The following is a 14,249-nucleotide window of genomic DNA, read 5'->3' on the forward strand; positions in this document are numbered from 1 at the left end:
ACTGAAGTAGATACAATGTTTTACTTTCAAGCTTACAGGCCCTGAGGTTGAATCCCTGAAGGCCTGATTTTTCACACTTCTGCAACTCAATTATGCTTATTACAGTCTTGACTTGCGTCTGAAAAATATAGCTTTCTGGTCTTAGTGGACATGCATGGCTAACAAATCTAATTAATTAAACTGACCATCTGTTGTTTATGGATTCTGGAGCATAAGGAATGTAGCTGAATTGCTCATGTATTCATAGTATACAGCCAAGGACTATGAGAATCAAACCCTAGTATCCCAATTCACAGCCTAATGTGAAGAAGGACTCTCATGTGATGTACCATGGTTAATAAATCTTCAAGACAGACAGACCGCTGGCTTGTTATTAACATTAGCCGTCAGCTGGCAGTGCCCCAGTATGACAACATCCACCTTGTGCGGTACAGCACATATGTTAGGCAGCACATATTATTACACAAAGAGAGAAATCTATCCCATGCCATCTTTAGTTCATGCTCGATGAAAGTTACAGAACAGTAACCTTTTAAACACTTAAAATGATATATTGTGCATGCATGTTGTCATGTACATGAATATATACAACATATTCTGGTAGACTGGAAAGCAAAAACATCAACATAGTATATGGGAAGGTATCCATGTTCTCCAAGAATCTTTCTCTTGAATACCGATTGTTGTAAGATAAATAACTCTCATGGCTGGAGAAGGGCTTCCAGAAGTATGCTTACAAATGAGAGGAATGTCACGTAATGCATTACAATGTTATAGTTGCAGTCATAAGATGACAGAAAGCTCAGACAAGATATCCTGCAGGACTGTTTTACCAAACCCAGCCCTGCTTCCAGAATACGTATCCAGTCTGCAACGTTTATACAAAGTGCAGACACATAACTAAATCCCAGCTACACAAATCAAATATCTTGAGCATAAATATCCTTGAAAAAACAGCAGCTTCTCTGGCGGCGTGATCATTAATTCTCCTTAATGTCTTGTTACATTTGTTGAAACAAAAGCCAGCACAGTGTTGGATGACAGAAAGACCTTATTTGCTTTAAGTTAAAGAAATAAACAACAAGACTAATTTTCCTGCAGTCCTTCAATTTACCCCCATTACTGTTTGTTGTTCCTGTAGAGCCAAAGACTGCAGACATCTTTCAAGTTATTTTTCAGTTGTGGGAAGAAAACTGTAATTGTATTTACAGTCTTAGGGTAGGAGTTAAAAAATTATTTAAAGTGTAAAAGAAAGAACTGGTTACACTGGTGCTGACAGAAAGTTCTCAGTGTCCAATATTTCATTTTATGACCCATGTTTGACTATACCTTGGTGGGAGGAGAAAACTGACCTGCAGTGGCCAGCTATCTTTCTTTTAGGGGAAGAATATCATTTACCCATGTTTAACAGCCCTCTTTTGTTGACCAGAGAGTCCTGATTAGGAGGGAATGTACATCTGCGTCAGGTTCCTTTAGGCATTTGCAGTGACAGTGGATATAAAATGCACTGACATTAATGCAGGCTATACACCGGGGCCCGGACAAAAGGACTGACAGCTAAAAAAATCTACCAGCTACTTACATGGTACTACACAATGATAACCTTATCTCCTCGACAACCATCACCTGGGTACCATGCAAATTGCATCGCTCCCCTGATCTAAGGGTCCCATTTTAGGGAGGGGGAAATCAATCAATCAGCCAATCAATCCGTGGGAGTAGATCAGGAGTATGGGAAGGTGGGGGGTGAGAGAAGGCTGATATCCGTCAAAAGGGTAACAAATATAATAATAATAAAAATTCTAAAAGAAGGAATGGTCTTTGAGATAGATTGCCCATGGAAGTTAGCACATCACTGATTGTAGGTTAGAGATTGTTTTTCTGAATGAATTCACTGTGGTTAAGAATACAGTTTTCCATGAAAGAAACTTTAAATAAATCAGAGGAGCAAGGTCAAACAGATTCACTTCTCATTATTTATTGCCTTTCACCTGCTTTCATACAATATATTTTCATATCATTCACTTTCTCATACAGCAATACTTTCTCTAACACGACTATATATTCTGCTACAGCAATATTTTTCCTACAACAACTAAATATTTATATTTCCCTTTCTGTTTTCTCAGTCCGTGCCTGTCTTTATTTTTTTTCCCTCAAAATAATCTAACGTAATTTACCTCTTCTAGTTTCATAGTGACTTACCTCCTGCCTTCCAATTTAGTAAAAATCACTCTAACTAGCCTTGTAACCTCTACGCTCCATAGCTGTATCTTTTTGTGTTACTTGTGTCACTTGTTTGCTAAATCCATTACCTGTATATTCTGTAATATGTGTAATATTGTGTTGTATTTCACTTAACGTTTTTCTTTTCCAAAAAGAGGCTATCTCCCTGGGCTTTCACTGCAAGGGGGATCTACTGAGATCTACTGCGTTCACTTGAACCATCTCAGTTAACAAGTGATAAACACATAAATAAATAACATTTTTATCACTTGCTCCCGAAGGTGAAGCAGGCCTTCGTTGGGTTATTTAACTCTGCTGAGTATGTCATAACTACAGGAACAATCTGTAGCTACATATGTGTATACTGTCCACCAGATAATGTGAGGACATTCCTTCAGGACTTCTCAGGCTTCTTTGTCACTGCAGTGCTGTTAAGTCTGATTTAACATGTAAGGTGACTCAAAGGCTATGCCTATATTCTATACAGAAGATTCTGGTTTCCTTAGGTTATTGCCACTCTGACCCATCATTATGCGCAAATACTGAACTTGGTGTTCCAGCTTGCTATGACAACCACTGACCTGCGGGTGGAGCTACTTTCTTGGTCTGACCACTATCTGGTTCTTTTGCAGAGGAGTTCTGGGTGGAATCCACTGGCCATTGACTAGTACTCAAACTGTGAACTACAGCACGCAAAGCCGGAACTCTAACCACTACACTATCTCGACGAATGTGACTTCAACGGGCCACCACTGATGTTCTTCATCCTGGAAAAAACAGTCCAAATCCACCATTCGATAAATAGTGTAATAGCTCAGGACATAAACAGCATAAATAGCAGAACATTCTCTGCTACTGCTGTTTATGTCCTGAGCTATTAAACTATTTATCGAATGGTGGATTTGGACTGTTTTTTCCTGGAATTCTAACTGCTTTTCATCCAAGTCCTTTGATTTGCTGAATATCTGTTACTTTGTATGTTCTTCATCCTGTTGTGCAAAATTCTATATGGAGTTCAGTGCTTATGACCTATGTGAACTTGTTACTGCCTAATAACTTCACTTCTTTCCTGGACTTTGTTCCTGCATGCTGTGTATGGCTAATGAGACTTTGTAGCTTTTAAATCACAGCATGACTCTGTACTCCAGTCTCTTCACAGGAATAGATGAAGGCTTCAGCACAAATGCTGCCACACTCCTGCTCTATTGGACAAGTCTAGTTTCTAAGACCGTTATGTCTAAGGCATATACCAATGGAGATGATCCATTTTTATCCAGGAAGATCACAACCATGGCTAACTGCTGTCTGTGCACTTTTTAAAGTTTGAGAAGCTGAGGACACCTGTGTGTGTCTCTCAGTTCAAATGAAAGTTTCCATGATAGATGCCACTAAAGGACAGAGTGTCAGCTGCTGTGAAATCTATATATGTTCTTCTGAAGAATATTGTTCATATTAAAGAGTACTGTTTGTGTGACAGCTAGATGGTGTTGCTTTGGTTATGAACATTTCATTTTCACCACCAGATGTGGTTGTTGATAATGAATATCTCTGTTTTGCCATCAGATGTGGTTTTGCTTGCAAACATCTGTTTCATCATGCCTTTAGAGCTTCTGGGCCATCATCTTAAAGATCTCTAGTTTGTGCAGAACTCGGTTGTCTGGTTACTTAATGGCACTTTGTTACCAACACATTTCATACCAGTTCTTTGAAGCCTTCACTGGCTGCCTGTGCAATTGAGGAACATGATCTGTAATGTTCTGATCCGAACACACTTTCCTTACAGAACTTTGTTGCGGCTATCTGAAAGAGGTGCTTTTTCCATACTACCCATTTCATACTATCTGATCTACTTCCCAGGGGATGCTGGGCATTCTAATTCTGCAGAATAAATCTTTTGGAATCTATTTGTTTCTCTTTCAGGCTTCACACCTTTGGAACATACTAACTGGATGACTTTGAGAGGGTTTATGTGCTTGCGCTTCATATAAGATTTCTTGTGGAACATACTAACTGGATGATTTTGAGAGGATTTATGTGCTTGCGCTTAATATAAGATTTCTTGTGAAACATACTAACTGGGTGACTTTGAGAGGGTTTATGTGCTTGCGCTTCATATAAGGTTTCTTGTGGAACATACTAACTGGGTGACTTTGAGAGGGTTTATGTGCTTGCGCTTCATATAAGATTTCTTGTGGAACATACTAACTAGGTGACTTTGAGAGGGTTTATGTGCTTGCGCTTCATATAAGATTTCTTGTGGAACATACTAACTAGGTGACTTTGAGAGGGTTTATGTGCTTGCGCTTCATGTAAGATTTCTTGTATCACAGCTCCTGAGCATTAAAACCTTCAGGTAATAACTATCCATGTGTTCCTACTCACTACTTTCAGGATTCATTTGCTTGTACCTGAGTGCACAGTATTCTACGTTCTTTAGGACTGAATCCTTCCAGTGGAAGGGTGAGAAAACATTTTACTGCCATTTGCTGACTGCTGTTTTCTGAGGGCAGTGACCTTGGCATGAGAATAATAAAGTAAAGGGTATGGGGGGGGGTGAAGTCCCCCTATGTGGTGCAGACATTTTTTTTTCATTTGCTTGTAATTTTCACTTTCAAGTATGTGTGTTGTGAGAAGATGTGAACTCAAATTACAGGTTTCAAGCCAAGTTTACTGGTGATTTGTAAATCAAGGGGTTTAACTTTGAGGACTCACAATAGATCCCTTTAAGGGCCCCTACAGCAGTTTTAAGTGGTCTCTTTTAAGACCTGTTTATTTCAGCCTGCTCTGTAGTAATTTCTTGATTTTTCTGTCTGCACATTTAATAATGTAATACTTATTGTTTTTCTGAACTGTTGCTAAATATACTATTTTCATACTTTTTAGAAAGAGAAAAATTACGCTGTTATTACAGCTGTTTTTGTTTTTGATTTAGACACTGTTTAGAGTCAAACAGATGAATAAACTCGAAAACATAAGAAAGTCCATAGTTTATATCTGTGAATGTGACTACCGAGGTGGTCGTGAGTGCTAATACTCTTAATGATATCTGTGACTCGATATACGGCTGTGCCTTGAAATAGCTGGCAAGTACATTTTGATGGAAGAGTAAATCACAACAGATACAAAGAGAGTACACAGACAGCCCACTGTGTGAAGGATTGAACCATACTTGGCCGAAATCCATACTGAGGTGACTGCAAAAAAATATTTTCCACATGGACAAATAGTGATTCCTAGTAGTGGGTTTCCTTGCTTCCTATAGTATTTGCAGAGTCCCAAAGAAAGGACAAAAGCTGTGAGATCATCCAGGTGTGGAGAGGATCTTATACCTGAGTAAAGAACTGAATTTAATTCAATGTTATTTCATGTTATTTATTTATTTCCATCCCTAATAATGCAGAACAATGTTGCAAGAGTTCTCTTAATACAGGGCAAGAGTTCAAACAATGTTGCAAGAGTTCTCTTAATACAGGGCAAGAGTTCAAACAATGTTGCAAGAGTTCTCTTAATACAGGGCAAGAGTTCAAACAATGTTGCAAGAGTTCTCTTAATACAGGGCAAGAGTTCAAACAATGTTGCAAGAGTTCTCTTAATACAGGGCAAGAGTTCAAACAATGTTGCAAGAGTTCTCTTCATACAGGGCAAGAGTTCAAACAATGTTGCAAGAGTTCTCTTAATACAGGGCAAGAGTTCATTCATAGAAAAAAATGGTGAACTAAGGTTGCCCAAGACTTCTGGTTACCACTGGGATGACATATGCAGGACACATTTGATTTTAGTAAGATCTTCTGCACCTCTGAAAAGTGGGGAAGACATACATTAGAGTACTGTACTATTAGAATAAAAAGACATACATTTTCCAGTTCACATGACTATGTAAGAGAGAACAAAACTTTAAAGAGTGAGTATTTTCAAATGGAAAAAATGGTCCATTTCTGGGGTCTTCCATTAATTGTACATGCTCAGAAACACAACTCTGTCCGGTTTTCATTCATAAGTCAGATGTCCAGATCTACTGAGTGCCTGCTAAGTGGTTCAACAATCCCTGAGAGGTAAAATATAACAACAATTAATTCCAATTGATAGGGATAACTGCAATTAGGGATACAAACAACAGTCAAGAGGAGGGCTGAAATATATTGGAGAAAACTGGCAAAGAAACCAAGGTATTGAGAGCAAATAACTAGAGAGGAAAAGGTAATAGAATGGGAAGATGCCAAGAATTTATTTGGCTGCCGGTTAGAGATTGCCTTCCCTATCAAGGATTTATATCAGACTATAGGCAAAAATAAAGAAATAGGAGGGGTCCTAAATGAAAGACCAGTACAGGTGGAGCTTTTAGTAGAATCTAGAACATAAACTGCAATTAAAAAAGGAATAATTAGTACAGCATATAAAATATTGCACAATAACTATAAGAATCAATCAGAGGAGGTTAGAAAGGATTGGGAAGAAAGACTGGATAAACAATTCACAAAGAAACAATGGGGGATATATGTATGTCTCCAAAATATGCAACAAAACCTAGAAGATTTAGGACTTTTGCTTGGAAATGTTTATAGATATTTTTATACCCCAAATAGACTCCAAATAATTTTTCCTTGTATAGACAGCAAATGTTGGAGGTGTGATGGTGAAGAAAGAGCTAATTGGAAACATATTTTCTGGGAGTGTAATGAGTTGGCAGACTTTAAAGATTCCCTGAAGACTACTCTGTCAGAGGTACTGGGTGAGTAAACTGGTGTAACTATGGAAATTGTTTTTCTGAGCTATGATACAAAATCAGAATTGCCTAGACATAGAAAGGCCTTGAGTCTAATTATGGTGGCTGCCAAAAAAGCAATTACTAGAAAATGGAAATCAAAGTCTAAACCAACTGTACTAGAAGTAGTGACTATAATAACACTGATAGAACAGCTGGAATTGGGCTCTTTAGAAAAGGGTAGGAGCAAATTACATAGGAAAAAATGGGAATTGTGGGAACAATACATAAAGGGGAGGAATGAGGTTTAAAAGAAGGCAGGACTTTAATGACCTATGTAATGTTTGACTGACAATGATTAGGTAGATTATAAATCATGTATAATGTTTGCAATGAGGATTATGTCAATATGGTATGTGATGCAAAATGCTATGGTTTGTTTTCATTTATATAAATGCATGATTGTTTATGTCATAAGTGATAATTTAATAAAGATGCTCTTTGTTTAAAAATCAGTCAATTCCATTTGTATTAAACAGTGAAATGTTCAGCATTTTCCTGTACAAATGAAAATGGGTGCCAACTTTCTTTGTTTTTTATATAAATGCCCATCTTCCCTGTATGTTATGAGTGGTTGCCCACTTTCCTTGTTTGTTATGAATGGATGTCCACCCTCCCTGTATGCTATGAATGGGTGCCCACTTTTTGTGTTTATGAATACATGCATACTTTCCCTGCATGTTATGGGTGTATGCCCACATTCCTTGTTTGTTATGAATGGGTTCTCACTTTCCTTGTTTGGTATGGATGGGTGTCCATCTTTCCTATATGTTACAGACTGGTACCACTTTCCTTGTTTGTTATGAATGGGGCTCACTTTCCCTGTTGATAATAGATGGGGGCTCACATTCCTTATTTGTTATGAATGGGTGCTTACCTTCCCTGTATGTTATGGACCAGTGTCCACTTTCCCTGTTTGTTATGAATGGGTGCCCTCTTTCCCTGTTTGTTATGAATGGGTGCCCACTTTCCCTGTTTGTTATGGATGGGTGCCCTCTTTCCTTGTTTGTTATGGATGGGTGCCCTCTTTCCCTGTTTGTTATGAATGAGTGCCCTCTTTCCCTGTTTGTTATGAATGGGTGCCCACTTTCCCTGTTTGTTATGGATGGGTGCCTTCTTTCCTTGTTTGTTATGGATGGGTGCCCTCTTTCCCTGTTTGTTATGAATGAGTGCCCACTTTCCTTGTTTTTTATGGACTGGTGTCCATTTTCCCTGTTTGTTATGGATGTGTGCCCTCCTTCCTTGTTTGTTATGAATGGGTGCTCACTTTCCTTGTTTGTTACGGATGGGTGTCCACCTTCCCTATATGTTATAGACTGGTACCACTTTCCTTGTTTGTTATGAATGGAGCTCACTTTCCCTGTTTGTTATGAATTCGTGCCCTCTTTCCCTGTTTGTTATGAATGGGTGCCCACTTTCCCTGTTTGTTATGGATGGGTGCCCTCTTTCCCTGTTTGTTATGGATGGATGCCCACTTTCCCTGTTTGTTATGGATGGGTGCCCTCTTTCCCTGTTTGTTATGGATGGGTGCCCTCTTTCCTTGTTTGTTATGGATGAGTGCCCTCTTTCCCTGTTTGTTATGGAAGGGTGCCCTCTTTCCTTGTTTGTTATGGATGGGTGTGCTCTTTCCTTGTTTGTTATGAATGGGTGCCCACTTTCCCTGTTTCTTATGAATGGGTGCCCTCTTTTCCTGTTTGTTATGGATGGGTGCCCTCTTTCCCTGTTTGTTATGGATGGGTGCCCCCTTTCCTTGTTTGTTATGGATGGGTGCCCTCTTTCCCTGTTTGTTATGGATGGGTGCCCTCTTTCCTTGTTTGTTATGGATGGGTGCCCTCTTTCCCTGTTTGTTATGAATGGGTGCCCACTTTCCCTGTTTGTTATGAATGGGTGCCTATTTTCCCTGTTTGTTATGAATAGGTGCCCATCTTCCCTCTTTGTTGATGAACCAATACAAAACTTGCACTGTCTCACTTCATCTATAAAGCAATGACCTGGAGTCTGGACATGAAAGATTTCAAAAGCAGAGACCACCGCATTCATGTCCTGTATGAAGAAGTACAGTATAGAGTGGTTTTGGTGTCCATTCTCCATGAGTGGACAGAAACTCACAGTAAGCTCCTAAAACATTATTTAAATTTGTGGTCAGTATCTCAGTGGGTTCAGGCAGTAGAAAAGACTGACATGTAGATGAATAAAATGGTAGTGTCATTGGATAAGTTATTGGACTGAAACAAGGTGGTCCAAAGACTCTATGAAGTGTGCTGTAAGGGGGATGAGATTTCCAGATGTTTAATCTGGGGGGAAAAACACTTAAAATAATCTGCACACAGAACTACCACTAAAAACTGTATGCTGTGACTGGAGACCAGCTGGTATTTTTTTGTAAAGTATGGTAACTTCTGTCTTCTGGAAATTTGTTGCATTGTTCAGAAACTATTCTGAGGTTTATGGGAAAAGCAGAACCTCTAATGTTTGCATACAGTAAACTGAGACTGCTTACATAACAAAGAAGGCAGGCATCAGTAAAGACCCTGGATGCTGAGGAGAGACAAAGTGGTAGGGACATAAATTGGTAGTAATGATTCTTCATCATGAACCTATATATGCAGATATACAGTCTCACATCTACACACACACACACACACACACACACACACACACACACACACACACACACACACACACACACACTGGACAGCAGTAGTCAGAGATCATGTCAATGATCCTTTAAACAGGAATGTTCACTGATAATCTAAATTAAAGAAGACCAAGTTTAGAATTGATTTATTATACTCTGAGTCACTTGCAGGATGATGTTTACTTTATATATTTAATTACGGGAATCTTTAAAGGCAGTAAATTCAACAATGAGCCAAAATGACATGCAAGTAAAGCTATTTACAGACCTTGCTGCTAGTATTCAGGAAGCATAAATCATCTTTGCAGGTCTGTTCTCCAACCCAGATTTCTTATCTCAAAGAAGAAATGCTGATATGGCAGTAATTTTCATTTGTGTTGGAGAGACAGTAAGGATTGTAAAGGATCAGCCTTCAGATTGCTAAACAGGTATGTACATAGGTAAATGTAATAAATCTTGGCTGGATAACTTACATTGAACCAATACATTCTGAATTGGCATTAGCTGTTGCAAGACCTGCATCTGTTCAGAGTTTTAAATCCCAAAACATGCTTTTACCAGTTTTTAACCAACCTTGAATAGTCAGGTGTGGGTTTCAGCATGGAAATACTTCAGTTGCCATGTTACAGCCTGTGATGCCCCTGCACTGGCCCAGTAATCAAAGACCCTCAATCCTTACCACTGGCAACAGTGAGAAACGTACACACTAGGAGGATGACAAGTACACACACAGTAAAGTGCAATTTCCCTTAAGAGCACACAGAGATCACAGTCAGTACGGGGCTGGTTTCTCCCTCTTTCTCCAGATCCCTAATAAGACTCCCCACTGACACAGCTATAGGACTGAGATCTCAGCTGAGTGGCCAGACTAAGATCTCCAGTACCTCTCTGTCCAGACAGTGCTTTGTATCCCTGCCCAAGTAGCTGACACACACACTCTTTGAGATTTGATGTATATACAAACATACACACACTCCTAGAAAAGGCTGGCACAGGTTTACCAGCTATGCCCCCTTCTGCCCAGACTAGAAGGTAGTTCTGACTGCCACCAGTCACTCTTTATCAGCTACTTTAAGGCCCTTAATAAAGGGTGTCCAATCCTATTGTGTAATGTTACTATTAATCCAAATGATAGTTTGCCAAGAGCCAGGCTATTGGAGTGGCATGTACAGTGTCACCAAATAGATAGGCAAGTACTCTAAGAGCTTAAATATATCTAAACAGACCAGCTACAATTAAAAGGTTTAAATATATTTAATAATAAATAATAAAATAACAAGACAATACTAAATAAATAATCAGTTACATCAGAGTTCAAAATCACAGGAAATATTTAAAACAACATTACAGGGCAGTCTCAAATAAAGAAAGAAAACATCTAAGCTGTACTTTACTACATTCCTATCTGAATATAAAAGAGTTACCATGCCCTAGAAACTTACTTACAGCAAGGCAAGGTGAGTGGATGTTTCCCAGCTGATACTGTCAGGTCAAAGACAAATACAAAATGCACCCACTCTTGATATCAAATATTACTGCTGGGTTAGCTTGGATGATATCACTTTTTGTCACCTGACTTTAGTTCCCAAGCTAACCCCCCCCCCCCCCCATTTTCAGAAACTACCAACATTTAACATCTCTCTGTGAAAGTACAGAGCCTTCAGATGTTTGCAACTGCTAGAAGACATAAAACAATAAAGCACTTGTGAAACAACACAGAGAGCCCCCTAGTGTAGACATCCTGTATCCTGTTGTCTGAAACTGAAAGATAACTTTTATAGCACAACTGTAAAACAATTTAATTTCAACTATTTTCTTGACGTTTTGCAAGTTAACCCTCTATATGCTAGTGTCCACTGTTAAAACATATACATTTACATAGTTACAATAGTTTATATACATTTCTGTTCTAAGCCAGCAGGGCATGCTGTGGTTACATTTTATCTCAGTACATAATGTACAGTTTTAACACAGTTGTAGCAAAAGTATCTTACATGAAGCATGTTGGCATTCACAAACGACACATAACCACTTGCAAAATTCCAGATAGATGGGCTGGCAATATCTCCTTTTGTCACACTTCTGTATAAATCATATTAATATTCACAAATGACGTATAATTATTTACAAAATTCCAGATAGCTGAGCTGGCAGTATTTCCCTGTGTCACACTTCTTCCCCCCAAAAACCTCAAGCTAGTTTTTTTAAGTGACCCTTGAGAAACATTGCTTGAGAGACAAAGCCTATCTGGGAATACTTTAACCCAGCTCCATTCTTAAGAGCCTATCTGTGTTGGCATTACTAACTCCACTGTGGTGCTGCACTGTCCCATCACATGCCTGCAACCTTAGACTCCACCATAGTAATTTGAGATTTGGTTGGCTGGCTCCCTGTAGCTATAGACCCCCCTCAGACTCCACCTGCTTCTACTGCAGATACTTAGCACCAGAGCCTCCCTATCATTGGTAATGTTTCATTATGTTAACAGACCTTTTACTGCTGTTGGGCTTCTGCCAGGTTCTCCTGGGCCAAGCACATGAGTTTCTTGAGCCTTGACCTGAGGTTTAGGACATATGCCACAACAGATCTTGTGGGATTCACACTCACCCTCCCACTCATCTTGAATCAAATCTAGAGGCGTCCTCACCCTATGCCCATACAGCAACTCGAAGGGTGAAAAACCTGTGGATTCCTGGGGCATCTCTCTGCAAGCAAACAATAGATGGGGCAAATATTTGTTCCAGTCCCTCTTAAACTGGTCTGCAAATGCCTGTAGCATCGTCTTGAGTGTAGAATTTAACCTCTCAACAAGACCATTATTCTGGGGATGGTAAAGGGTGTTTTTTAGGTGCTTCACCCCACAGTACTTCCAAAGACACGCCAGCAGGTCTGACATGAAATTGGCACCTCTGTCAGTCAGTATTTCTTTTGGGAGACTAGAATCAGCACTGGGTATCCCTTTCCTGTGCAGTGATGCCCTGCTTGCTAGGTATAGGTCTCTCTTCTTCCCCAACTCATCTGCAGTATTGAATTGCCTATCAGCTAACCAAATTTTCATGTCCTCAGGCAATGTGCTAAGAGCTTGTTTCCTTAACAAAAGGTCTGTCAACCCTTCAAAAGTGGTTACCTGACATCCACTCACCCACCTATGAAAATAAGTGCTTAGTTCAGCAATATATTCACACACACTTTCATCTGCCTTGCATGTCTGCTCACAAAACTTTTTCCTATAAGCTTCAGGTATTAACTTAAAACATTATAACAAACAATTTTTGACTGCATTATAATTTAAGCAATCAGTATCAGACAATTTAGAAATAGCAGTTATAGCTTTACCATGAAGTAAGGGAGTCGGGAACCATATCCAGAGTCCTTGTTCAACATTATACTGTTTACGTACCCTTTCAAAAATATGAATGAAACTGTCAAAACTATCCCCCTCTGTAAATTGTGGAAGAAATTTACTGACCTTTGTTGCTTTGGGGGTTCGGTTACTCCATTCCCCATTACCTCCATGACCCTGGCGAAGAGTCAGCATCTCCTTTTCATGTTGTCTCTGCCTCTCATTCTCCTCAGCCTCCAGATGTCTCAGTCTCTCTGCTGCTTCTAATTCCATTTGCTTCTCCTGCCACAGTCTCTCTGCTGATTCTATTTCCAAACGTTTGACCTCCAATTCAAGTCTCTTTAACTCCAGATGGATCTTTAAGTCCACTATGGAAAGGTTGAACTGTTCATTTTCTGAGCGTTGTAAATCTCCAAGGCTAGCCTGGTTATCCTCCTGATTGCTGGTCTGTGATCCAGCTGTGTCCAAGGCTGAAGTCATTTCTGCTTTAGTCAGGTTAGCATGCACCAGTCCTTTAGCCTGGCACATCTCAGCCAACTGGCTCCTTATCAGCTTGCCATACTCCTCTGCTGACATGCTTGCCTGCTCTCCCTGAGTAACTAAGCTACCAAAAAAAATAAAAAGAATTGTGATATGAAACTCTGAATAGTCATTGTGTGGTTGATTGAGAGTACAAACACCTTCCTCACTGACCACTGTTTAGAGGCTCCAAGAATTCAATATCCACACCATTGAATCCTAATATGTGGATATCCTACCACTACAAGCCAATTAATATGTGAGTTGGATATCCCACCTCTGCCAGCCAATTAATATGTGATGTGGATATTCCACCACTGCCACCAATTAATATGTGACACCCCTGCACTGACCCAGTAATCAAGGAGCCTCAGTCCTCACCACTGGCAACAGTGGGGAATGTACACACTGGGAGGATGACAAGTACAACTGCAAAAATAGAAAACAATTGCACAGGAAAGGAGAGTTATAATACAAGTATGGTTATTCCTTTTGGTGTAGGGGAAAGAACACTTAGGGACATTATCATAAGGAACTGGAACATATTCAAAGGTAACCTCTATATTTTTCATCTCCTAGGTCAATCACCAAAGTTTGTATATAAAGCAGGAAAGAACTTTAAAAATCTAATGGAGCAAGTTTCAGTACCCAGAACTATGACAATCAAAGGAACCACTAGATGTGGTTGTTGTAACCAATGTCCCTTTATTTTGGATAAAGATGTAGTGCACACTGAAGGCAACAACAGAGGCATTTCTTTA

Source organism: Protopterus annectens, chromosome 10.part0 (assembly GCF_019279795.1).
Source record: "Protopterus annectens isolate FY-2018-M chromosome 10.part0, PAN1.0, whole genome shotgun sequence".
Taxonomy (NCBI): Eukaryota; Metazoa; Chordata; order Ceratodontiformes; family Protopteridae; genus Protopterus; species Protopterus annectens.